Source organism: Hyperolius riggenbachi, chromosome 4 (assembly GCF_040937935.1).
Source record: "Hyperolius riggenbachi isolate aHypRig1 chromosome 4, aHypRig1.pri, whole genome shotgun sequence".
Taxonomy (NCBI): domain Eukaryota; kingdom Metazoa; phylum Chordata; class Amphibia; order Anura; family Hyperoliidae; genus Hyperolius; species Hyperolius riggenbachi.
The window spans coordinates 72,585,619-72,610,005 of NC_090649.1; the positions used below are offsets into that span (position 1 = coordinate 72,585,619).

At 42.8% G+C, this 24,387-nt stretch overlaps 1 pseudogene; it reads right to left on the reverse strand.

The window, feature by feature from the left end:
* Positions 1 to 232: 232 nt before the first annotated feature.
* LOC137504673 (serine/threonine-protein kinase SBK1-like) overlaps positions 233 to 24,387 on the reverse strand; it is a 43,969-nt pseudogene continuing 19,814 nt past the window's right edge.

The following is a 24,387-nucleotide window of genomic DNA, read 5'->3' on the forward strand; positions in this document are numbered from 1 at the left end:
CTCACAAAACTGCCAGCAACTATTGCGCTCACACCTACCCGTCACCAATCTGCTCACACACAGGACCTAATTTGTTTCAGTGGTTAATTCAGGGTGTGACAATCACTGTAATCTAAGCTGTAGTAAAATACAAAAAAGTCTACAAAGAAGTGTATTTATTAAAAGTCAATAAAACAATAAGGTTTATAAATATAATAAATAGTATTTAATACATTGGAAAAAAAAATTGTTGCTACGTGACTGCTGCAGCCCCTTGAGAGTCCATCTCCACAGGGGCATTGTCCCCTAGAAGCAACACTGTGTTGATTATGGAGTCAGAATCAGATTGGCTGACAATGATGCACTCTATGTCTCCAGCATTCTCCACAACAATGTACTCATGTTCTCCTTCTAGTACCACCACTTGCCCAGCATAGTGCACCATGCCAGCAACATCCTCTTCCTTCACAACCGCAATATCCTCTTGGGGGGCATTTTCGGCAATCCATGCAAAGTCCAAGAAAGAGGTCACCAATCCCACCGGTCCTCTGTTGGCGAGGTCCTTTCTGAGGAGCAAAACAAACATTTCCATAGCTTGTCTGCTGAATCTCCACCAGATTTCCGGTGGTGGAATCCTCCCAGCATGAGCTTGCCATGTTACAAAGTCTTCAAAATATGGGTCGCCAGCCAGAGGCCTTTCCCATGGAACACTACCAGTCAAGAGGACATATAAAAGAATGCCAAAGGCCCACACGTCCACAAAAGACCCAAGGACTATCCGCTCATCAGGTTGCAATTGACAGATTTCTGGAGACATGAACATGTTGACCGGGTACATGGGTGGGACTGGTGTCCCGGACAGTTGGGTCAGCCCAAAGTCACTGAGCTTCACGTGGTAGCACAGCTTGTCCATAAGGAGGACGTTATCTGGCTTCAGGTCTCTGTGCACCAGCCCTTTACCATGCATGTAACCCAAGGCCTCGCTGATCTGCACAGCGCTTTGCCATGATCTCCGGGATGCCGACCTGTAAAAGAAGAAATAAAATTAATGATCTGAAACTTTTAGAAAAGCATAAACATATCTATACACATTTAACTACCAATAATGCACCTGAAGTCATTGTTAAATAATGGTCATACTTCTACACAAGGATAGTAACTGAAATATAGCCAACACTAGTCATAACTGGGAAAATCTGGCAGTATTAATTAACGCCCCTGACATTACATCCAGTCATAGACCTTATGTTGGAAAATTTCCTAATAGAAGAACAAAAAACTCATTTCAATGCCAAGGGGTGCATTCATTTGTCATACTGAGTTATTTATACAAGGTTGGTGACATTTGTCTTCTTAGATTCTTCAATAAGCAAGAACTCTTTGGACAATGAAATAGTCACTGATAACTCATCAACCAGGTAGATAAGAGACATGATACTAAATGATTTGACATGTATTTGTGGATATTTGAAATATAAAAGGTTAATCCTTTTCAGTATCTTGGTGTAGATTTGGCTGCCCCCATATTCTAAACACCGAATAAAAAGGAAGGGAAGGAGAAAAATTTGCCACTATAAGGAAAACCCAAACAGCTCATGGTGACCCAGAAGTCAGCTACTTTAGGAAGTCTGCTTTGCTTACCCCAGGCTGGATGAGGGAGTCCAGAGATCCAGCTGGTGCCCATTCCTGGGTAAACACAAAATGGTCCGGGGAGTCCATGTAGCCAGGATGAGTGGAAATGATTCCATCGTGACCACTAAGGAACATGGACACCACAAGTTCACCAAGGAAAGCCTCCAGACTGGTTCCAGTTTTCTTGACCAACTTTAAGGCAACATGTGTATCTGTAATAGATTATAAGTTATAGTTAGTCAATGAATAATGGTCAATTCTTAAAACTATTTTTAAGGTAGATTGTTTTCTAAAATCAGAATCTACATTCTTTTATTATTATTTAGTATTTATATAGCACCAACCTCTTTCCTCAGCTCTTTTAACCACTTTACCCCCAGCGGTATGAATTTCTCCGCCCCTTTTTTCCCTCCTAAAAAACCAGGGACGGAGAAATCCGTACCTTCCGCGCTACCGCCGCTGTCCGCGATCCCGCCGCTCGTGCGCGCGCACCCGCCGCTTGTGCACGCCGCCGCCCGCTCGCCCGGAGATCAATGAACGGGAAAATCCATTCCCGTTCATTGATCTAGCCCCCGCAATGATCTGCTGCTTCTTTCAGAAACAGCGAGATCATTGTGCGTCTCCCAGCCTCCTACTGCTTCCTGTAAGCGTCCTTCCGGACGCTTACAGGTCGCATGTAAACAAACACTCTGTGGCCATCTTGTGGCCAAATAGTAAACTACACCCTAAAAGCATTTTACATATACAAACATTACATTTACACAATAAATTAACTCATTACCTCCCACACTCCCCAATTTTTATTTTTTTTTGTAATTAAAAAAAAAAAAATACAATAAAAAAAAAAAACATAAATAGTTACCTTAGGGACTGAACTTTTTAAATATTTATGTCAAGAGGGTATAACACTGTTACTTTATAAACTGCGGGCTTGTAATTAGGGATGGATGCAAAACTGAAAAAAATGCACCTTTATTTCCAAATAAAATATTGTCGCTAAACATTGTGATAGGGACATAATTTAAATGGTTTTATAACCGGGACAAATGGGTTAATACATTTCATGGGTTTTAATTACAGTAGCATGCTTTATTTAAAAACTATAATGGCAGAAAACTGAAAAATAATAATTTTTTCCCACATTTTTTCCTATTTCCCCATTAAAACACATTTAGAATAAAATAATTCTTGGCATAATGTCCCACCTAAAGAAAGCCTAATTGGTGGCGAAAAAAACAAGATATAGTTCATTTCATTGGGATAAGTAATAATAAAGTTATAGACGAATGAATGGAAGGAGCGCTGAAAGGTGAAAATTGCTCTGGTGGTCAGGGGTAAAACCCCTCAGTGGTGAAGTGGTTAAAGTGGATCTGAGCTGAAAAAATAACTATAACAAGTAACTTGTCTATATATCTTATCTAAAGTTCAGATAGTTACACAGCAAATCTGCAAACTGCTTTCATAGAAGAAGAATATTTCTTCCTGTGATACAATGACAGCAGCCATGTTTGTAAACATTACACACAGGCAAGCTTATTTGCATCTTGAGCAAAGAAAACTAATCCCCCCTCCTCCCCTCTGCCTCTGAAATCTGTGGCTAGTAATACCTCCCCCTCCTCCTGCCCAGACTGAGCTCCCATGAGCCCTTGCTACTGTCTGAAAGTGCCTTGGCTCTCTGAAAACCTGTGGGAGTGGCTTATTTCGTTTATAGGGAATTAGAGCATTAAAACAAAACAAAGTATTTGGCTTGAGGAATTCCCTATAAATAGGAAAGGAACACAATTATGCAATGAGTAAAAGTTCATCTCGGATCCACTTTAAGCCTTGTACACACCATGCAATTTCCTATCAGATAGATGGGTTGATAGATAATTACCGACAGATCAGATTGAATTTTCGATCCTTTTTCGGATCGATTTTCTGATCTCTTATATGCACATTGGTCAGGAAAAAAAAATTGGAAATCAGTTCAGACCTGTCAAATTATCTGTTCGACCCATCTGATGGGAAATTGCATGGAGTGTACCAGGCTTTTAATAGTATATAGTTGTGTCACTAGCCTGGGACCCAGTGCTGGAAGGCAAAAGTGCTATCCACTATGCCCTCTTCTTAAAGTGGATCTGAGATAAACTTTTACTCATTGCATAATTGTGTTCCTTACATATAGTTTATAGGGCATTCATCAAGCAGAGGGGAGGAAGGAGAGGAGAGTGAGCTGAGGGTTGGAGATGCAGTTGCAGCTTGCCTGTGTGTAATGTGACAAACAGAACATGGCTGCCCTCATTGTATCACAGGAATAAACAAACAAAAATGAAACTGTTGAAGCTGTTTTTGCAGCTAGATTTGCTGTGTAAACTGTATCTAAACTTTAGATAAGATATATAGACAAGTTACTTGTCAGCTAGTTTTTCATCTCGGATCCACTTTAAAGGGATACTGTAGGGGGGTCAGGGGAAAATGAGTTGAACTTACCTGGGGCTTCTAACGGTCCCCCGCAGACGTCCTGTGTTGGCGCAGCCACTCACCGATGCTCCGGCCCCGCCTCCGGTTCACTTCTGGAATTTCAGACTTTAAAGTCTGAAAACCACTGCGCCTGCATTGCCGTGTCCTCAATCCCGCTGATGTCATCAAGAGCGCACAGCGCAGGCCCAGTATGGTCTGTCTGCGCAGTACACTCCTGGTGACATCAGCGGGAGCGAGGACACGGGCGTGCAGGCGCAGTGGTTTTCTGACTTTAAAGTCAGAAATTCCAGAAGTGAACCGAAGGCGGGGTCGGAGCATCGGTGAGTGGCTGCGCGGGCACAGGATGTCTGCGGGGGACCATTAGAAGCCCCGGGTAAGTTCAGCTCATTTTCTCCCGACCCCCCTACAGTATCCCTTTAAAGGACACCTGAAATGAAGGATACAAAATTTGCCATATTTATTTCCTTGTGAACAATGCACGTTGCCTGGCTATCCTGCTATTCATCTCCATCTAATACATTGAACCACAGACCAAGCATACAGATTTTTTTTTCTGACAAGATTAGCTGCATGCTTGTTTCAGGTGTCATTCAGATACTACTGATATTAGAATTTAATAGACTGCCAGGCAACCAATATTGTTTAAAAAGGGAATGAATATGGCAGCTTCCATATCCCTCTCAATTTAGTTGATTTAACAAATGATATCAAGATAATTAAACACTGTCTTGTGTCAAAATTCATGAATTAGGTCCAAATACTCCCCAAAAACCATGAATGCTGCCATTGCTGTCTCTGCTGCTAGGCTTCTACTCTTACTAAAAAATAGCCTGCAAAGGATAGTGATCCACTTGGATTTTGCAGCTAATCATCCATGTTTGCAAAAGAGCAAGAGTCATCATAGCCCACTGGTTTGACTAAAGGGAGAAGAATGGTGTATAATATAAAATGGGAGATTAAAAAAATAATAAGATTTTTTTTTTCTTTTTTCATTCATAAATTAGGTTTGATAGTTGCAAAATTGGAGAATGAATGAATAAGAATAGGTCTTTACCTGTTGCCTTATCCAGAGCCAAGACAACTTCGCCATATGATCCTTTCCCAAGGAACTGAAGGACGTCATAACGATCTTCAGAAGTTTTCTCTACGTCAAAACTGGCGGCCATTTTCAGTTCTTGGATCTGAAGGACGAGATAAGATAAGCACTACATTAATCATTGTAAAGCCTAAAAGATATTCCAACACTTTCACTTGCATCCAGGTCTAAACACTTTTGGCTTGAGTTATAGAAGATCAATGCATTTTAATGTCTTTCTAGGATTACTACAAAATGTTATAAAGACTTAATAGGCTAAAACTGGCCAATATAAATATGCGATAAAAATGTGATCTTAAAGAATTTATTATTTAAAGATTTGATTTCAAAGAGACATTAATGTTCAATTCCAGACTAATGAGGAAAGATTGGAAATATTCTGGTTGTTTTTCCTGTCTGCATCCCTGGTGTGGACATTTATCTCTGCTTCCCACCTCATGTAGAATGGATATTAAGTCACTTTCCAGTGGCCCCAAACCGTAATAAAAATGGTTATGTAAAATGTGCTTTATGGTTGTCAACCCTCTTTTTTCTTGGATTCAGTTTGGCATCAACAAAAATTGTATTATCGATAGTATGCAACTAATATAGCCAAATAAAACAAAGTAATTTTTATTATTTTGTTGTATTAACAGTCCCTTGATATGTTACACATCTACAGTGACATGAATACATTTTGTGGTGCGATGGAAACTTTACACACAAAACATGAATAGACAAACTTTTCGTACAGTTTTGCACAATTGAAACTAAATGACCACAAGTGAAACTATTCTTGGTATATGGACCAGTATTCTATTCCTATATGGTATGTGGGAGAAAAATAAAAATTGAATCTGGTGTTCTACCTTACAAATATTAACACTAAGGAAAGCTAAAATAAAGTTGTAATTTGTAGTTCATAATTCACTTAAAAAAATTAAAAACATAATACTAAGGCTTAAAATATTAAAGCTAGATGTCTCTATATAATTTGTTTTCTAGATCTCTTTATATTGTATATCACTTTTTAATAGTGGGGAACATGATTCAAATTCTGCTGTTTATGCTTCAAGCACTGTAGCTGGGCACATAAAGCCTGGTTTAAAAATTAAGTAGCAAAATGTTTTAACCTCATTCTGGCATATAAAGTAAATTGCAAACATTGGCCTATATTCTTCATAAGTAATTGGGATTCTAACTAAAGCAGTTCAAGTAAAAAAAACCAAAAAAACAAAACTACATTTAGGAAATAGAACTTACCTGAGGACTGGTCAAGCAGTTGGAATGGTGGTTATGGTGAGGTGGATCAGTGACTCAATGAAGGAAATAGCTTCAATACAGCTAGAGAAGACAACCAGCTTCTGTAAGGTACAGTCTTCACAAAGTGCTATCAGAAAGACCTTCCAGAAAGTGAATGGGTCTCTAAATGTTCTCTCCACATTTTTATAGGTAAACTCAGGTTTCTAATCTTGAGGGCCTTCCTTGTCCAGACAAAAGATGTCCTCATACCTCCATTGAGATACAAATTGGAGGTGTGATTTTCAACTTCACCATTCATGGAGGCTCTTTTGTGGAGGATCTAAGTGTGAACATTTCTAGGCCACAATGGTTGGCTATACCTGGGCATGCCTTTGTTTTCACTTCTTTTGAATTGTTAATGTTAACAAGTGAGTTTATGAGAAGGTCGGACATGATTAAAACTTCTTTTCTCTCTGTAGTAACCTAAAAAATAAACAAAAACTGGGATTTCATCTGAAAGATTAAAATGTTGAAATAATTTAAGAGTTTTAAATATATATTTTTTTCTTTTTTATATTCACTATGTCTACAACTACCACTAATCAACATGCACAATTATATTGTTATACCAAAACTCAACAGATCACTTTAGTAGAAGGCCATCAAGCTGCTATGATGTGATGAAGGCAGGCCTGTCTTATATCAGGTTCTACTGACAGTTAATGAAATGTATATTATAGATTTATAGCCAACCTGTAAAACCTTTCACTTTCAATGAATCTTAAGGTGCGTACACACATGCGACTATAGTCGTTTGTAACGATCGTTCCCCGATCTTTACCAACGACGATCGTTACAAAAAACGAACCACCGACTATTAAGGCAAACGACGAACGAGCCAAATCGCTACAAAAGAAAGTTCTGTCTCGGCGGATTTTAACCAACGACGATCGTTTGCAAAAGTAGTACATCGTTGGAAACGGTCGTTCGTACTAGGCTTGACATGCGCATTTCACTATTTCTCTGTGAAACTTCTCATTTTTATGCGCAGGCGCAATAGATGCTTTACGTGATGTAACGTTCGTTCTAACGATCAGATCGTTACACACCTTTTAAAACTATCTTTACATAGGTCGTTCTTTCATCAATTAAAAGTTCGTTCGTCGTTCTCAACGAACGATCGTTGTCGCATGTGTGTACGTAGCATCAGACAACCTGGGTTTTATTAAAAAAAATATACCTGTTGCAAATGTTTGCACATGGCTGCAACTGCATGACCCGGGCACCTATAGCAGGCCTTATTTTTACCAATCCAATTTAGCTATGTAGAATTGCTTATACTACTAAATGACCATCACAAATGATTATTGCAGGTGCCCCTACTAAAGCCTCATGCACATGTGTGAGGACTGTCATTACCTCAGGGCTACAGTTGGGGGCCATCTTTTTACAGGTGCGGGACAGCTTAGTCATCCTGAACCTGTATGCAGCTTAGTTGTCCTTAGCCTTCTATAGCCGTCTTAACATTCTATTGACGGGAATCACAAGTGCAAATTGAGCTGAAATCGCAAGATTATGTAGCCAAATCACGATCAAGGACCCAAATGCGATCACCAGAAGGCAAGCGCCCAATGTGAACCCGACCCTTGAGCTACGTACACACATGCGACAACGATCGTTCGTTGTGAATGACGAACGATCTTTTAATTGAGGAAAGAACGACCTAAGTAAAGTTAGCTTTTAAATGTGTGTAACGATCTGATCGTTAGAATGAATGTAACATCACGTAAAGCAACTATTGCGCCTGCGCATAAAAATAAAAACTTCCATGGAGAAATAGCGAAATGCGCATATCAAGCCTAGTACAAACGACCGTTTCCAACGATGTACTACTTTTGCAAACGATCGTCGTTGGAAAAAATCCGCCAAGCTAGATTGTTCGTTTTTAACGATCTAGCTCGTCCGTCGTTAGACTTAATGGTCGTTGGCTGCTTTTTTTTAAACTATCGTCGTTTGAAATGATCGGGGAATGATCGTTTCAAACGACTATAGTTGCATGTGTGTACGCACCTTAAGAGCTAGCACTCTAAACCAAGCACCACCTGTAATATATTGTGCAAAAGTCCAATTATTTTAGTAATTGAACTTAAAAGGTGAAACTAAAATATGAAATAGGAACCATTTGCAGGTGTTTTGGAATTATTAGCTGATTAGAGTCTGACCCTATAAGCCTAGAATATTGAACATTCTCACAATATTCTAATGGTCTGAGATTTTGATTTTGGGGATCTCATAAGCTGAAAGCCATAATCAAATTATTACAAAATAAAGGCTTGAAATATCTTGCTTTGCTTGTAATGAGTCTATTCCATATAGTAGTTTAACCCTTTAAGTTGAATTACTGAAATAAATTGACTTTTGTATGAGATTCTAATTTTTGGAGTGTCACCTGTCGGTGCCAGCCTGTCTCACTGCCCTCTTGTGGCTGCAGCTGGGAAACAATAGGAGACATTATTCTGCTAGGAGCCTAATTTGGTTGAGAATAAGCCCTTATACAAGATGTTTAGTAGTATAAACCATTTAGATAAAGGCGGCCCTCTTATGGTTTTCCTATAAACAGGTTATGTGCCCTCAGCTCCTCCATTGTTTACATTTACTCTCACTCATTGTTATTTTAAAATGCCACTGGCCCTGCAGCCTATTCAGCAGTGCAATGAATTATAATGGGATTGCAGAGTGCAGGGTGTAATCTCTGGCCAGGCAATCCATTTACATTAGAATAATTTGCCCTCTGCTGGAGAAACCCTGCGGCCTCTGTAGAGAGTATTGGTACCAAGTTGGTATTGATCACTAATTATTTACAACTGCCGCAGTCATATTTTTGCATAATGCTGGGCATACACGGCTCATTTTTCATTATCAATCGAGCTGCTGATGGCTCAATTGATAATATCCGACGTGTCCGATCACCGCGCCGGATCGATACCGCGCTCGATCCCCGCAGGCGGACAATGGCAGAAACGAAGCGCAGATAAGGAAGTGGACGAGTGGGGATGCACCGGCATCGAGCCAGCGCCTCGATCCCGGCACACAAACGAGCAGCCTATTCCCAGCATTAGATGCAAAATGTACGAGTGAGTTACCATAACGCTACATGTCACAATGCAGCGCTAACGTCGCACTGTGAACGTCCCATAGGATTAGCATTGCAGTGCGGTAAGCTGCGTTATAAGACTTTATAATGCAGCTCCGCAACGACCCACTGAATGAGCCCTGAAGCAAAATTACTTTTTTTATCCTAAATTAGGCCACGTTCACATTATGAAACGCAGATGGCCGAGTGTTCGGAACGCAACACGTATGAACGCACGCCATCTGCGTTTTTTATGCATTGCGTGGCTGATCCCATTCACTGAAAGTGAATGGATCAGCCACACGTTTTGTGAAACAATGCGTGCAGCATGCGTTCGCGTACGGCACTGGTCCAGAACACATGCAGCGTAAACATCAAACAATGCAGTTTATGCACTTCTGATGTCAAGCGTCTCTGCCTCCTGCACGCGTTCCCGAAATCCGGTAGGCAAGGCATGCAGTGTGAATTTAAGGATCCCTTATGCTGAATTTTGCATTAAATTTCACAATTACACCAAATTATGATTTTTTTTTAACTGAATTTATTTTTGCGTAATCTGTTAAGCAATTTAGCATGTTAAAGAGTATGACTGCAGCAGTCTTAAATGTTTTGCATAAATTGCACAAAAAAGTTTGTACAAGCCCAGAATCAGGAGAAATAGGGGGGAAAAGTACAAAAATAGTAACCATTCAAAAAAACCTTGTAGCTTCAGAACATTTTTTAATTTTTTTTTAAAGATTTCAAAGAAAAAAATGTTTTTGTTGCAGTACACTTTAACCCTCTTCAACAATTGGCGTGAACACGACTGCTCCCCCAGGACTTCCTATGGCCAACTGGCGTAAAGTGCTGGGGTTGCAGATTGCAGGGGATCGCGCGCACTGATGTGCTCGCATCCCACCATGAATGACTAAGCTCCGTCATTCAAGGGGGATGCGGCGCTGTATGGGGACAGCTCTGACACTGAGCTGTCCCCTACATTGGCCACAAAAGTGATCGGCTCTCATAGGCTGATGCTTATGAGAGCCGATCACACTGATTGGCTCTCGGGGGGAGAGGGAGGGATGATGGGTAGTTAAATTTTAAGAAAAATAGAATTAAAAATCGCAAGAAAATAAATACACAATTAATAAACAAAATTCATTTGTGTGCTAAGTTTTATAGCTCTGCAGTGAGCTTTGAAAGCTGCAGAGCCCGGAATTGTAAAATATAGCATGGTTACTAGGGGGGTGTAAGCCAACAGTCCTCAACTGGTTAAAGGATACCCAAGGTGACATGTGACATTATGAGATAGACATGGGTATGTACAGTGCCTAGCACAAAACTAGGCTTTGTTCCTTTTTTTTACTTTCTCTGTCTGAAAGAGTTAAATATCAGGTATGTAAGTGGCTGACTCAGTCCTGACTCAGACAGGAAGTGACTAAAGTGTGACCCTCACTGATAAGAAATTCCAACTATAATACACTTACCTAGCCGAAAATGGCTTCTGAGAGCAAGAAAGAGGTAAAAAAAAGGGGAATTTCTTATCAGTGTAGTCACTTCTTGTCTGAGTCAGGACTGAGTCAGCCACTTCCATACCTGATATTTAACTCTTTCAGGCAGAGAAAGGAAAAAAAGGAACACAGCATGGTTATGTGTGCTTGGCACTGAACATACCCATGTCTATCTCCTGTCACTTCGGGCATCCTTTAATACATAAAGGGCCTGATTCACAAAGCGGTGCTAACAGTTAGCACGCTGGTGAAAAGCCCTTTATCACGCCTAAACTCAGTTTAGGCATGATAAGTTTAAGTGTGATAAGTTTAGGCGTGATAAGTTTAAGCACCAACTGTGTTAGCACCGCAGTGCACAGCTGATCAAAACTTTTGCGCTAGCAAAGTCTGGTGCACTTCGCATAGAGTTTAATGGCGCTGCTTTGCGTGCGGGACTTTGCGCGCGATCTAAAAACGTATCAGTCTCAAGTCTCTAACTGGGTTAGCACCACTTTGTGAATCGAGCCCAAATAGTTCCAAGTTCTGTGTACTCATTTTAAAGGACAACTTTAGTGAGAAGAATATGGAGGCTACCGTATTTCCTTTTATACAATACCAGTTGCCTTGCAGCCCAGCTGATCTATGAATAAGAAGCAAAGGATCGGCCGGACACATCCAGGTAACTGGTATTGCTTAAAAGGAAATATGGCATCCTCCATATATCCCCCCACCTCCCATTACAGTTGTCCTTTAAGAGAACAGAGAAGTGTGGTCTGTTAAGGGACCAATGGGGAGATCTGGCAGCATATTAAAAGATGCTTTGTCAGGGCTTACATTAGTACAGGAAGTGCAGCTGGGATCAACATGTACAGGGATGTGTGGTAAGGATCTTCCATGGTTGATTTAAGAACAATAAATTAACTTTTTTGTTACATTCTCAACGTCAACCTTTTTGGGGAAGGCAAACTGCTCAGAAAAATATCAATGGGGATGGAGGGCTGGTGTACACAAGCTAGATTGTGGGCAGAGGCACCCTGACCTGACAGCTTGCCTGAGAACCATACAGTGTGTATAATGCTGGGCATACACGGGTAGTTTCTGCCGCTCGATTCTCCACTCATTTTCCTTATCTTTTTCCATTCAATGCTATCACACATCAAGCAGCGAAACGATGGAACGGGAGATCGGACATGAAATTATTGAGCCATCTATCTGGCTTGAAAACGAACCATGTATTCCCAGCACACAGGATAGAACAGGTAAAACTGTCAGGGCAGGGAACAGACTCATCTCTTCTGGGTTGTAAGTGATGGAGCTCCACATGCCAGCCCAGCAGTCGTCTGTCTCCAGCACTGCTTACTCTACTTCCCAATTAGCGGAAGTAGAGTGAGTGGAGCTGGAGACAGGTACTCTTGGACCTCTAATGCATGGAGCGAGGAACAGGTGAGTCCATGTTGCCAGCCTGCAGCACTTGCTGTGCTAATTTGTGGAGGGGGAGCACTAAGGGCGGCAGCGGAGATGGGGGGGGGGGTTGTGCCCGCTACAGGCTACCTATACCTGGCTACCTATATTAAGGAACCTATACAAGGCTACCTACCTGTACTGGGGAGGCTAAACCAGGCCACCTATACTTGGAACACCTTATACAGTGTTTCCCTGAAAATAGGGGGGCGAGATGCCGCTCCTGTGCCCTTGCCACCCAACGCAAATCTGTCACTTGGCATCATGGGCAGGGCGGCGCTGCCCCCACCCCTGGGGTGCAGAGACAGTGGCGGACAGGTTAAGAATTCATGCACAGGGGGTTGCACATTTTACTTTGTGGGGGACAATGCCGGGGGCTTTGTTGCATATCCCGATTTTGAACGCTGTTATTGCTATGCATCCGATCGCGCATGTCAGCCAGAAATTTAGCAGCATGTCCAGTTGATACATCAACAAATTTCGGCCCAAAATTGGTTGCACCATCGATCGTACACAAGTCTTGCTGGCACCAATTTTTATCTGATTTGATTAGAATTATGGAATCTGATGGTTGATCAGCTGTCCAGTCGAGTAATGTATGAGCATCTTATTACAGCTTGCTAAACTAAAAACTTCTACCTAATTACTTTGATGATACTAGTCTCTAGATCTTGTCTGACCAAAGTATCCTGGAAAAAAAACTATTGTTGGAGGCCTTATTGTCAGATAAATATAAGGATTATCAAAGACGTTTTTCTACATCTAGGCATACAATGGCCAATCTGAGTCAAAAAAAAAAACTTAAGTGACAGCACAGGTTTTTTTGGGGGGGGGGGGCAAAGTGAATGGATACAGGAATTGATATTTATCCCTATGGAATTAGTAACACCTAACAGCCTTTCAAGCTAAAGGGGGCCATGCACAAATCAACTTGGTGGCCGATCGACCATCCGATTTGATTATTATGATTAGAATTGAATGAAAATTGGTGTCACCAAGTGCATGCTCGGCCGTCAATGCAACCAATTTTGGGCCAAAATTGGTTGCATATACCAGTCAGACATGCTGCAAGATATCGGGCCGTCCTGGTTGGTCAGGTATGCTGCGGTAACAGTGATATCAGGACAAGCGGTGAACAACGAAACACCCAACGCTGGGTGTGTAATGTAATGTGTGCATTTATACATTACCTGTCGTGTTGTGGTGTCAGTTTGCTTCCGAATTGATTAGCCCCATACATGCTGCTGGCACATAGCACTCCAGCATGTGACATCACACGCCATGCCTGCGGCGTGTATGTGGCTAAGGTAGAACGGCGAAGAAGACTGATGAGCATTGCGACACGGGACAGGTAATTTATGACTGCAAACATTATACACATTTACACATTAGGGGAATAGCGGCAAGGTGGTGGAAATGGCGGGCTTGGCCGATTCCTGAGAGATGGAGCACATGGCCAGGCATGCCCAAATTCAGACTTACCAGTGTTTCTAATGGAGGATCCAGGCAGTGGAGGACAGCAAGGAACCGATTATACCTGGGGCTTCCTCCAGCCCCCTTTAGGCTATTTTTTTTTGTTTGTTTATTTCAGGTTTACTTTAAAGAATATTGTTTGAACTTAGGTTTCCCTATTTGGAAACAGATTATGCAGTGCAAAGCAGTTTAGCACCATTACTTGCATGAAAATCATAATTCAGCAATGTTTCACCAGAAAATCGTAAAGTGGGCAACATTTCCCCAGAAAATAATCAAAGTGGGCAGCGTTTATGTGCACCTGTTAAAAAAAAACCTTTACTCACCTGCAGGAGAAGACTCCTCACCCGGCGCACAGCTCCCAGATTATCTTCACAACTCCTGCGCTGAAACAGGCAACGCAGGGCTACGGGAAGATGGCACCTGAAGCCCTATACTGGAGACACAAATAGTCTCCAGTGCAGGGTTTCAGACGCCCTTTTCCTGTATCCCTGATCTGCCTGCCGGAAAACTGAGTGAACTGGCACAGTGTCTATCAGGTGCCGCAAGCCATTGTGAGTTGAGGATCAGGCACCTCTACACACCTGATTATTGGCTGAGGTAGCCAACATTAGTCAAATATGTCTACGAGGCTTTAGGCCTCTTGCATATTGCAAATTACAAATCCAAATTTGAAATGTACAATTCTGATTTACCTTGGATGCTATCAACCCAAGAAATACACAAAAAAAAAAAAATAGACTAAAAGGCAGAATCGCATGTAAAATCGGGTCAAAAATCACAACATCGGAATGGCATGTGGTGTGCAAGAGGCCTTAGTCATGGAAAGAATCTGAAGACAAGTTGTTTAGGTGAGACCTTTAAGGACTAACTGTACAAGATTTCTTTGCACGCTGGCATGAGTCACAACTGGATCAGAACTATATGGTTTTGGTCCAGTTGTGTAACATGCCAGAGGAAGAAACAAGTTTCAAAAGCTTGCAAAGAAACCTCAGTCTCAAGTGCCCAAGTCTCCTGCGCTGGATTGCCAGTGTTTGTGCTTAAGGTAGGTAGTAGAAATCTGACAGTACCAACAGGCTTTGACTAGTACATCTCTTCATGGGGGATTCTCAGCATGGCCTTTATTTTTTATACAGATATTAACTGAAAAGCATTTATACAAAGATGCTGGCCACCTCCCTGCCCACTTTTTTGGCAGTTGGATGGTGCAACTGCCATTCACTAAGTGCTTTTGAAAATAAAACCCTGAAAAGCCCCCATGAGGAGATGGGCTAGTCCAAAACCTGCCGTTCTGTCAGACTTTAAGGGCTTGTTCACATTGAGCGTTTGATTTTTTTAAGCGCTGGAGATTTAAAAAAAAAAAAATCGCCTTAAAGAGGAGCTGTTAGGTATAAGGTCTCAGAGAAAATAAACACATATCAGTAGCTAAAGATTGGCTGTACTTACATTACATATGCATTTCACTGTCCACGTTTGGATTTCACAGAATTTGTATATAGTATATGCAGAGATAGATGCTCCTGACAGCTCATGGCAGGCTCCATGTTTTTCTGTCAAATGTGTCGTCATGTCCTGCCTGCTTCCTGATCACAGATAAGCTCCTACTTGAACAACACAGTGTGCAGTGAATATTAATGAGCCATGTGGCTAGGAACAATAGCTGACTCCTGCAGAGTACTCTGCCCCGAGATTTATCAGTGCTACACGCTGGACTGATTACAAGCTTCTGTAACGTCTCATTAGCAGCCGAGGGGAGGGCCCCAGAATGCTTTGCAGTTTAGTATGCGGCTTGCGTCCTTATGGCTCTGTAACAGACTTGCTGATAAGCACACATCAAAGGTAACAGATTTTTATCTTCACTAATGGCTTTTGGGCTTCCTTCTAAACTGTTTAACACAGGAGAATAGAGGTTTAAATTAGCTTCTGCAGCCTGACAGTTACTCTTTAAACGCGCTAGTGCAATGTTTTATGCGAGTTCTCACATGAGCGATGAGCTTTCTTTCCAAATCGCAAAACGCGCTACCTGTACCATTTTCTGAGCATTTGCTCTTCAATACAAAGTATAAGGAAATCGCAAAGCACTTGAAAAAGCCTCTTTTCCATGGACTGTTGAACTGTGTGCTCAGCAATCAGCTACCAGGCAGTAGTGAGCAGTTACCAGGCAGCAACAAGCAGTTACCAGGCAGCAGTGAGCAGTTGTGAGCTTTTAAGAGGCATTTCCCTGCCCATCAACAGTCCGTGGAAAAGAGGCCTTAGTGCCTGGCTGGTGCATCAGAGAAGGCGACAGGCTGTGGATTCACTGCCTTGATCTGCCCATGTGAAAAAGGCCTCAGGTGCCTCCAGTGAGAAGTCCATAATGCCCTTTTGCATGGGCAGTTGATAGGCAGTGAAATGCCTCTCAAAGTCGCAACTGCCTTGCTGCTGCCTAGCAACTGCCTTGCAAAGTACACAGTTCAACAGTCCGTGAAAAAGAGGCCTAAGTTATCCAACAATCCTGGAGGGTAGTGGTGATTGCAAAAGGTTTCCAATTGCAGCACTACACAATTACGATTTAGAAATTCAGTTGCTTGCCTTTTGTGTAATCCAATCATAATTGTGTAATGTGTGAAATTGTGATGACTTGCTACCTATGTTAAGGGGAATAATGGGAACAAGACTTATTTAAAGTGGACCTGAACTCAAACGTCCTCCCTGCTCTAAAAGATATGCAACAGCATAACAACCTTAATACAAAATTCATTTGTTATAGCTGATACAAATCCTAAAATATGCAGTTTCTACTTCATGGAAGCAGACATTGTTAACATCCTGGGTGGGCGCGCGCCATGCTGAAAATGGGCGTGGCCATGACATTGTATGGGCAGAGCTAACATAATGATGTAACAGCGAGGCATAAGAAAGCAGTGTTTACGCCATGATGTGGTCAAACGAGACTTCGCATCATGGGTGTGCAGAAACTGTGTGATGCTATTTAATAGTATACCGTAACCCCAAAGCAGCAAACAGCCAACTAGGACCATTAAATAAAATGCAGCAACAGTTACCCCAGACACCAGAAAATAAACGCATTGTGGGCAACATATCAGCACAAAATAAACGCAATGTGGGCAAACACGTCAGCACAAAATAAACGCAATGTGGGCAAACACGTCAGCACAAAATAAACGCAATGTGAGCAAACACGTCAGCACAAAATAAACGCAATGTGGGCAACATTTCACCTGGAAAAAAAGCATTTACTCACCGGCAGAAGTCTCCGGCCTCTGGCGCGCTGCTCCCGGGACCATCTTCCTTCTGCAGTCTCCCGCGCTGACAAGCAGAGCAGGGCTATGGCAAGATGGCGCCCGAAGCCCTGTACTGGAGACAAATAGTCTCCAGTACAGGGCTTCGGCAGCCATCTTGCCGTAGCCCTGCTCACCTGCCGGTGTCGGAACACCGGAAGACTAAGGAGGCTGGAGCGGGACTGCAGGCAATGAACTGGCACGGCGTCTATAGACACCCCTGCCAGTATATGAAGCAGCCAGAGTTCCAAGGCCGGGACGTCCCGCTGCTAAAAGACCTCATGCAGCCTGGGACAGCGGACCCCGAATCCGGGACACGTCCCGGGCAATCCGGGACATCTGGTCACTCTAGATTAGACACAAATGAGGGGGGGTGGGGGAATTAAACAGGCTAAACTCTCTAAATACATACAGGGTGCATATCGGTTTTCCTTCTGTCCTGTGCAAGAGTTCAGGTCCACTTCAACACCATTTTTCTTTGCATTTTTAACCACTTCGCCCTATCTGGACGGATATATCCGTCCAGATGGGCACTGCTGCTGCAGCCGTGTGGTGCGCGCGATCGGGCGCGCGCCCGCGCGCGCTCCCGCTGCCTCCCGCTGCCCCCCCGATCAGTGAATGAGAATATAATTCCCATTCACCGATCTAAGTCTCCGGCAGAAATGCCGACGCTTTCTCATCAGAGAGCGCGGTATTTCTGCCCCCAGGAAACATCACCTTCTTCTTATAGTTCCTAGATGCGAGATCGTTCGCATCTAGGAATTTTTTGAATGTGGCCATCTTGTGGCCAAATAGTAAACTGCACCCACATACCTAAATTAAATAAAAAAATACATTATATTACATCTAAAATTAGCTATTTACCTCCCAAACTAAAATTACCCAAGTACATTTTTGTATTTAAAAAAAAATTAAAATTACAATTAAAAAAAAAAACCTACATAAATAGTTACCTAAGGGTCTGAACTTTTTACATATACATGTCAAGAGAGTATCTTATTAATTTTTTTAAAATTATAAGCTTATAAATAGTGATGGACGCAAATTGAAAAAATGCACCTTTATTTCTAAATAAAATATCGGCGCCATAAATTGTGATAGGGACGTAATTTAAACGGTGTAATAAGCGGGACAAATGGGCACATAAAATGCATGGGTTTTAATTACTGCAGCATGTATTAATTTTAAACTATAATGGCCAAAAACTGAGGAATAATGATTTTTTTCCATTTCTATCTTAATCTTCCTGTTAAAATGCATTTACAGTAAAGTGGCTCTTAGCAAAATGTACTACCCAAAGAAAGCCTAATTAATGGCGGAAAAAACAAGCTATAGATCAATTGTGATAAGTAACGATAAAGTTATTGGCGAATGAATGGGAGGTGAACATTGCTCGGATGCTTAAGATTTGACGCTGTAGGCTGAAGTGGTTAAAATTAATTTTCTTAAAAACTACAAGGTCTATTTGAAGCCTTTTCAGATTTTTAGCTTGTTCCCACTGTTTCCCCAAGGCCTGGAACCCACTAGCATCTAGCAGCACTTTGCAAAGCCCTGGTGATCTGTAAAGCTCCTGCTAATGCTATGGGGGATATTTAGAAAATCAAATCCCTCAAGTGGGATCACAACCATAGCATTACATTAGCAACTTAGAGCTTTTCAAATAGCATGGGCTTAGAAAAGTGCTGCTAGTGGGTTCCAGGCCTTCAAGTGAACCAGATGGGTCAGGCCTCATTCCCAGTGTGACGTTGCAATGTTAAAGTCACAACACACCATTACAATGCATTAATAGGTGGTAACGCATATTAATGCTGCATCACCGTCGCATACAGTAGGTACAGTAAAGCACACATGCAATAAAAAGTATGCTTACCTGTACCTGGCAATGTGCGCATTTAGAGGTAACGCACTGCAAAGTGCATTACCATAACGCTACATGTTACAATGCACCGCTAACACACTGAACATCCCATAGGATTAGTATTGCAGTGCAGTAAGCCGCATTATAAGTGTATAACGCAGCTCTGCATTGGGCTCTATTCACAAAGCATTACCGCATTCAGTAATGCTCAAAACAGCTGATTCTACCCATCACCTTCCCAAGTTACAATTCACTAAACCTGTAATGTTACCGCACACAAAATCACAGTTCGACTAGTGAGGTAAATTACCGACTTGTGTGCTAATCACCTCAGGAAATATAAATTAATGTCAATTCACAAAGATTCCAGCACTACATTTACCGTCCAAAAGTGTTGGTAATTTTCTCCAGCCCACAGCAGCCAATAACCTGCTCTCCCCTATGCTGTGTGTAGTAGAAGAGCTCCCCCTGGTGGCTGAAGCACATCTGTAAGGAAGACAACCACTTGAGGACCACAGTCTTTTCACCCCTTAAGGACCAGAGCCTTTTTCTCCATTCAGACTACTGCAGCTTTCACGGTTTATTGCTCAGTCATACAACCTACCACCTAAATGAATTTTACCTCCTTTTTTTGTCACTAATACAGCTTTCTTTTGGTGCTATTTGATTGCTGCTGCGAGTTTAACTTTTTATTATATTCATCAAAAAAGACATGAATTTTGTCAAAAAAATGACTTAACTTTCTGTGCTGACATTTTTCAAATAAAGTAAAATTTCCTATACATTTGAGCGCGAAAGTTATTCTGCTACATGGCTTTGATAACAAACAAAACATTCAGTGTATATTTATTGGATTGGGTAAAAGTTATAGCGTTTACAAACTATGGTGCCAAAAGTGAATTTTCCCATTTTCAAGCATCTCTGACTTTTCTGACCCCCTGTCATGTTTTATGAGGTGCTAAAATTCCAGGATAGTATAAATACCCCCCAAATGACCCCATTTTGGAAAGAAGACATCCCAAAGTATTCAGTGAGAGACATGGTGAGTTCATAGAAGATTTTATTTTTTGTCATAAGTTAGCGGAAAATGACACTTTGTAACCAAAAAAAAAAGTTTCCATTTCTTCGAACTTGCGACTTAACTTGGGCCCCTTAGCACAGTTAGGATGCAAAAAAGTGCCACACGTGGTATTGCCGTACTCAGGAGAAGTAGTATAATGTGTTTTGGGGTGTATTTTTACACATACCCATGCTGAGTGGGAGAAATCTCTGTAAATGACAATTTGATTTTTTTTTTAAACACAATTGTCCATTTACAGAGATATTTCTCCCACTCAGCATGGGTATGTGTAAAAATACACCCCAAAACACATTATACTACTGAGTACGGCGATACCACATGTGTGGCACTTTTTTGCACCCTAACTGCGCTAAGGGGCCCAAAGTCCAATGAGTACCTTTAGGATTTCACAGGTCATTTTGAGACATTTGGTTTTAAGACTACTCCTCACGGTTTAGGGCCCCTAAAATGCCAGGGCAGTATAGGAACCCCACAAATGACCCCATTTTACAAAGAAGACACCCCAAGGTATTCTGTTAGGAGTATGGTGAGTTCATAGAAGATTTTTTTTTTGTCACAAGTTAGCAGAAATTGATTTTAATTGTGTTTTTTCACAAAGTGTCATTTTCCGCTAACTTGTGACAAAAAAAATCTATGAACTCACCATACTCCTAACGGAATACCTTGGGGTATCTTCTTTCTAAAATGGGGTTATTTGTGGGGTTCCTATACTGCCCTGGCATTTTAGGGGCCCTAAACCGTGAGGAGTAGTCTTGAAACCAAATGTCGCAAAATGACCTGTGAAATCCTAAAGGTACTCATTGGACTTTGGGCCCCTTAGCGCAGTTAGGGTGCAAAAAAGTGCCACATGTGGTATCGCCGTACTCAGGGGAAGTAGTATAATGTGTTTTGGGCTGTATTTTTAAGCATACCCATGCTGAGTGGGAGAAATCTCTGTAAATGACAATTGTTTGATTTTTTTTTTTATTTTTTTTTTTACACACAATTGTCCATTTACAGAGAGATTTCTCCCACCCAGCATGGGTATGTGTAAAAATACACCACAAAACACATACTACGTCTCCTGAGTACGGCGATACCACTTGTGTGACACTTTTTTGCAGCCTAGGTGCGCTACGGGGCCCAACGTCCTATTCACAGGTCATTTTGAGGCATTTGTTTTCTAGACTACTCCTCACGGTTTAGGGCCCCTAAAATGCCAGGACAGTGTAGAAACCCCACAAGTGACCCCATTTTAGAAAGAAGATACCCCAAGGTATTCCATTAGGTGTACGGTGAGTTCATAGAAGATTTTATTTTTTTGTCACAAGTTAGTGAAAAATGACACTTTGTGAAAAAAACAATAAAAATCAATTTCTGCTAACTGTTGACAAAAAAAAATTAAATCTTCTATGAACTCGTCATACACCTAACAGAATACCTTGGGGTGTCTTTTCTAAAATGGGGTCACTTGTGGGGTTCCTATACTGCCCTGGCATTTTACGGGCCCAAAACCGTGAGTAGTCGGGAAACCAAATTTCTCAAAATGACTGTTCAGGGGTATAAGCATCTGCAAATTTTGACGACAGGTGGTCTATGAGGGGGCAAATTTTGTGGAACCGGTCATAAGCAGGGTGGCCTCTTAGATGACAGGTTGTATTGGGCCTGCTCTGATGGATATGAGTGCTAGGGGGGTGACAGGAGGTGATTGATGGGTGTCTCAAGGGGGTGGTTAGAGGGAAAAATAGATGCAATCAATGCACTGGGGAGGTGATCGGAAGGGGGTCTGAGTGTTTGGCCGAGTGATCAGGAGCCCACACGGGCAAGTTAGGGCCTGATCTGATAGGTAGGTGTGCTAGGGGGTGACAGGTGGTGACAGGAGGTGATTGATGGGTGTCTCAAGGTGTGATTAGAGGGGGGAAATAGATGCAAGCAATGCACTGGCGAGGTGATCAGAGCTGGGGTCTGAGGACGTTCTGAGGGTGTGGGCGGGTGTTTGGGTGCCCTAGGGGCAGATAGAGGTCTAATCTGATGGGCATCAGTGACAGGGGCTGATTGATGGGTGATCAGTGGGTGATTAGATGGCAGAACAAATGTAAACAATGCACTTTGGAGGTGATCTGAGGGTGTGGGTGATCATATTGCCCGCAAGGGGCAGGTTAGGGGCTGATTGATGGGTGGCAGTGACAGGGGGTGATTGATGGGTGATTGATAGGTGATTGACAGGTGATCAGTGGGTTATTACAGGGAAGAACAAATGTAAATAATGCACTGGCGAATTGATAAGGGGGGGGGGGGGGGGAGTCTGAGGGCAATCTGAGCATGTGGGCGGGTGATTGGGTGCCCACAAGGGGCAGATTAGGGTCTAATCTGATGGGTAACAGTGACAGGTGGTGATTGATGGGTAATTAGTGGGTGTTTAGGGTAGAGAACAGATGTAAACACTGCACTTGGAAGGTGATCTGACATCGCATCTGCGGGCGATCTATTGGTGTGGGTGGGTGATCAGATTACCCGCAAGGAGCAGGTTAGGGGCTGATTGATGGGTGGCAGTGACAGGGGGTGATTGATGGGTGATTGACAGGTGATCAGGGGGGATAGATGCATACAGTACACGGGGGGGGGGGTCTGGGGAGAATCTGAGGGGTGGGGGTGATCAGGAGGGAGCAGGGGGCAGTTTAGGGTTAAAAAAATAGCGTTTATAGATAGTGACAGTGATTGACAGAGTGATTGATGGGTGATTAGGGGGGTGATTGGGTGCAAACAGGGGTCTGGGGGGTGGGCAGGGGGGGGGTCTGAGGGGTGCTATGGGCGATCAGAGGGAAGGGGGGGCAGGATCAGTGTGCTTGGTGCAGACTAGGGTGGCTGCAGCCTGCCCTGGTGGTCCCTCGGACACTGGGACCACCAGGGCAGGAGGCAGTTAGTATAATAGGCTTTGTATACATTACAAAGCCTATTATACTATGTACATGCGGCGATCTGGGTGCAAGTAACCCGCCGGCGCTTCCGAACGGCCGGCGGTTTACAATGCGAGGGGGCGGAGCCAGTCGACGGTGGCTGATCACGTCACGAATGACACGATCGCAGCATAACCACGCCTGCCTCCGCCGATGGGCGTATTGCGGTCGTTTAGGCCCAGTCTTTGCCGCCGCCCATCGGCTGGGGGCAATCGGCAAGTGGTTAATCACACAAACTGCTCCCTGCCTGATGCCCTGAGGGCTTAGTGAGTTTGTTCAGCAGTGCAGTTTCTAGGCTAAAATGCACCCAGGGCGAGGGTGTAAAAATTGCGCTCTCCAAGGTTGTGGGAGACTTCAGAAGTCAGAGTGCTCCAGGCCGCTCCATACTGCGCAGGCATGAGTATGGTCTCTGTCACATGCGCAGCTGAGCCAACCATCTTTGGGAGAGCTCAGGCTCCCAAAGAGGTCAATTCATAAAAGTCTATGCGGGGCAAAAAAAATCTTGTCAGAAAATACCGCATTCGGTATTGTAGAGTTGTGTGCTAATTCATAAATGTTTACAGTTATGATAGAAGTTCAGGGATTTCCCAAAGTTAGGGCTGGTTCAGACGGACGTTTGGAGGCGTTGCGTTTGCTGGCGTCGCGTTCAGCAGCGTTCGTGTGCGTTTGGATGCGGTCGCGTTTTTTCTTCCCCTAGGGGGACATTAGCCGTCGCGGTTAACCTCCCCTGGAAGCTACATGTAGCTTCCAGGGGCTCCTTGAACGCCAGGGAAAATCGGGACCCAAACGCCGCGTTTGTGTAAACGCGCTTGAAAGCTTGGTACAAACGCTCCCATTCACTTGAATGGGAGCGTTTAACACCAAGCCCTGAACGCTGGCTGTAAACGCTCTGTAAACGTCCGTCTGAACCAGCCCTTAGGGCTGGTGCACACCGAGCAGCTTTTTCAGCGTTTCTGCAGCCGCTTGCGGCTGCGGATCCGCTTGGTCAATGTATCTCAATGGGGTGGTGCACACCAGAGTGGGAGGCATTTTGCAGAAACGAAAAATGCCGGGGTGAGGCATTTTTTGGATTTCGGATGCGTTTCTGCCTCAATGTTAAGTATAGGAAAAATGCAAACCGCTCTGAAAAACGCCTGTTCAGAGCAGTTTTGCCGGCGTTTTTGTTACAGAAGCTGTTCAGTAACAGCTTTACTGTAACAATATGAAATGTACTATACTGAAATCCGCTGCAGCAATCCGCAAAACGCCATAGAAAAATAAAAAAAAGAGTTTCAAAATCTGCTAGCATTTTGCAGATCTGCTAG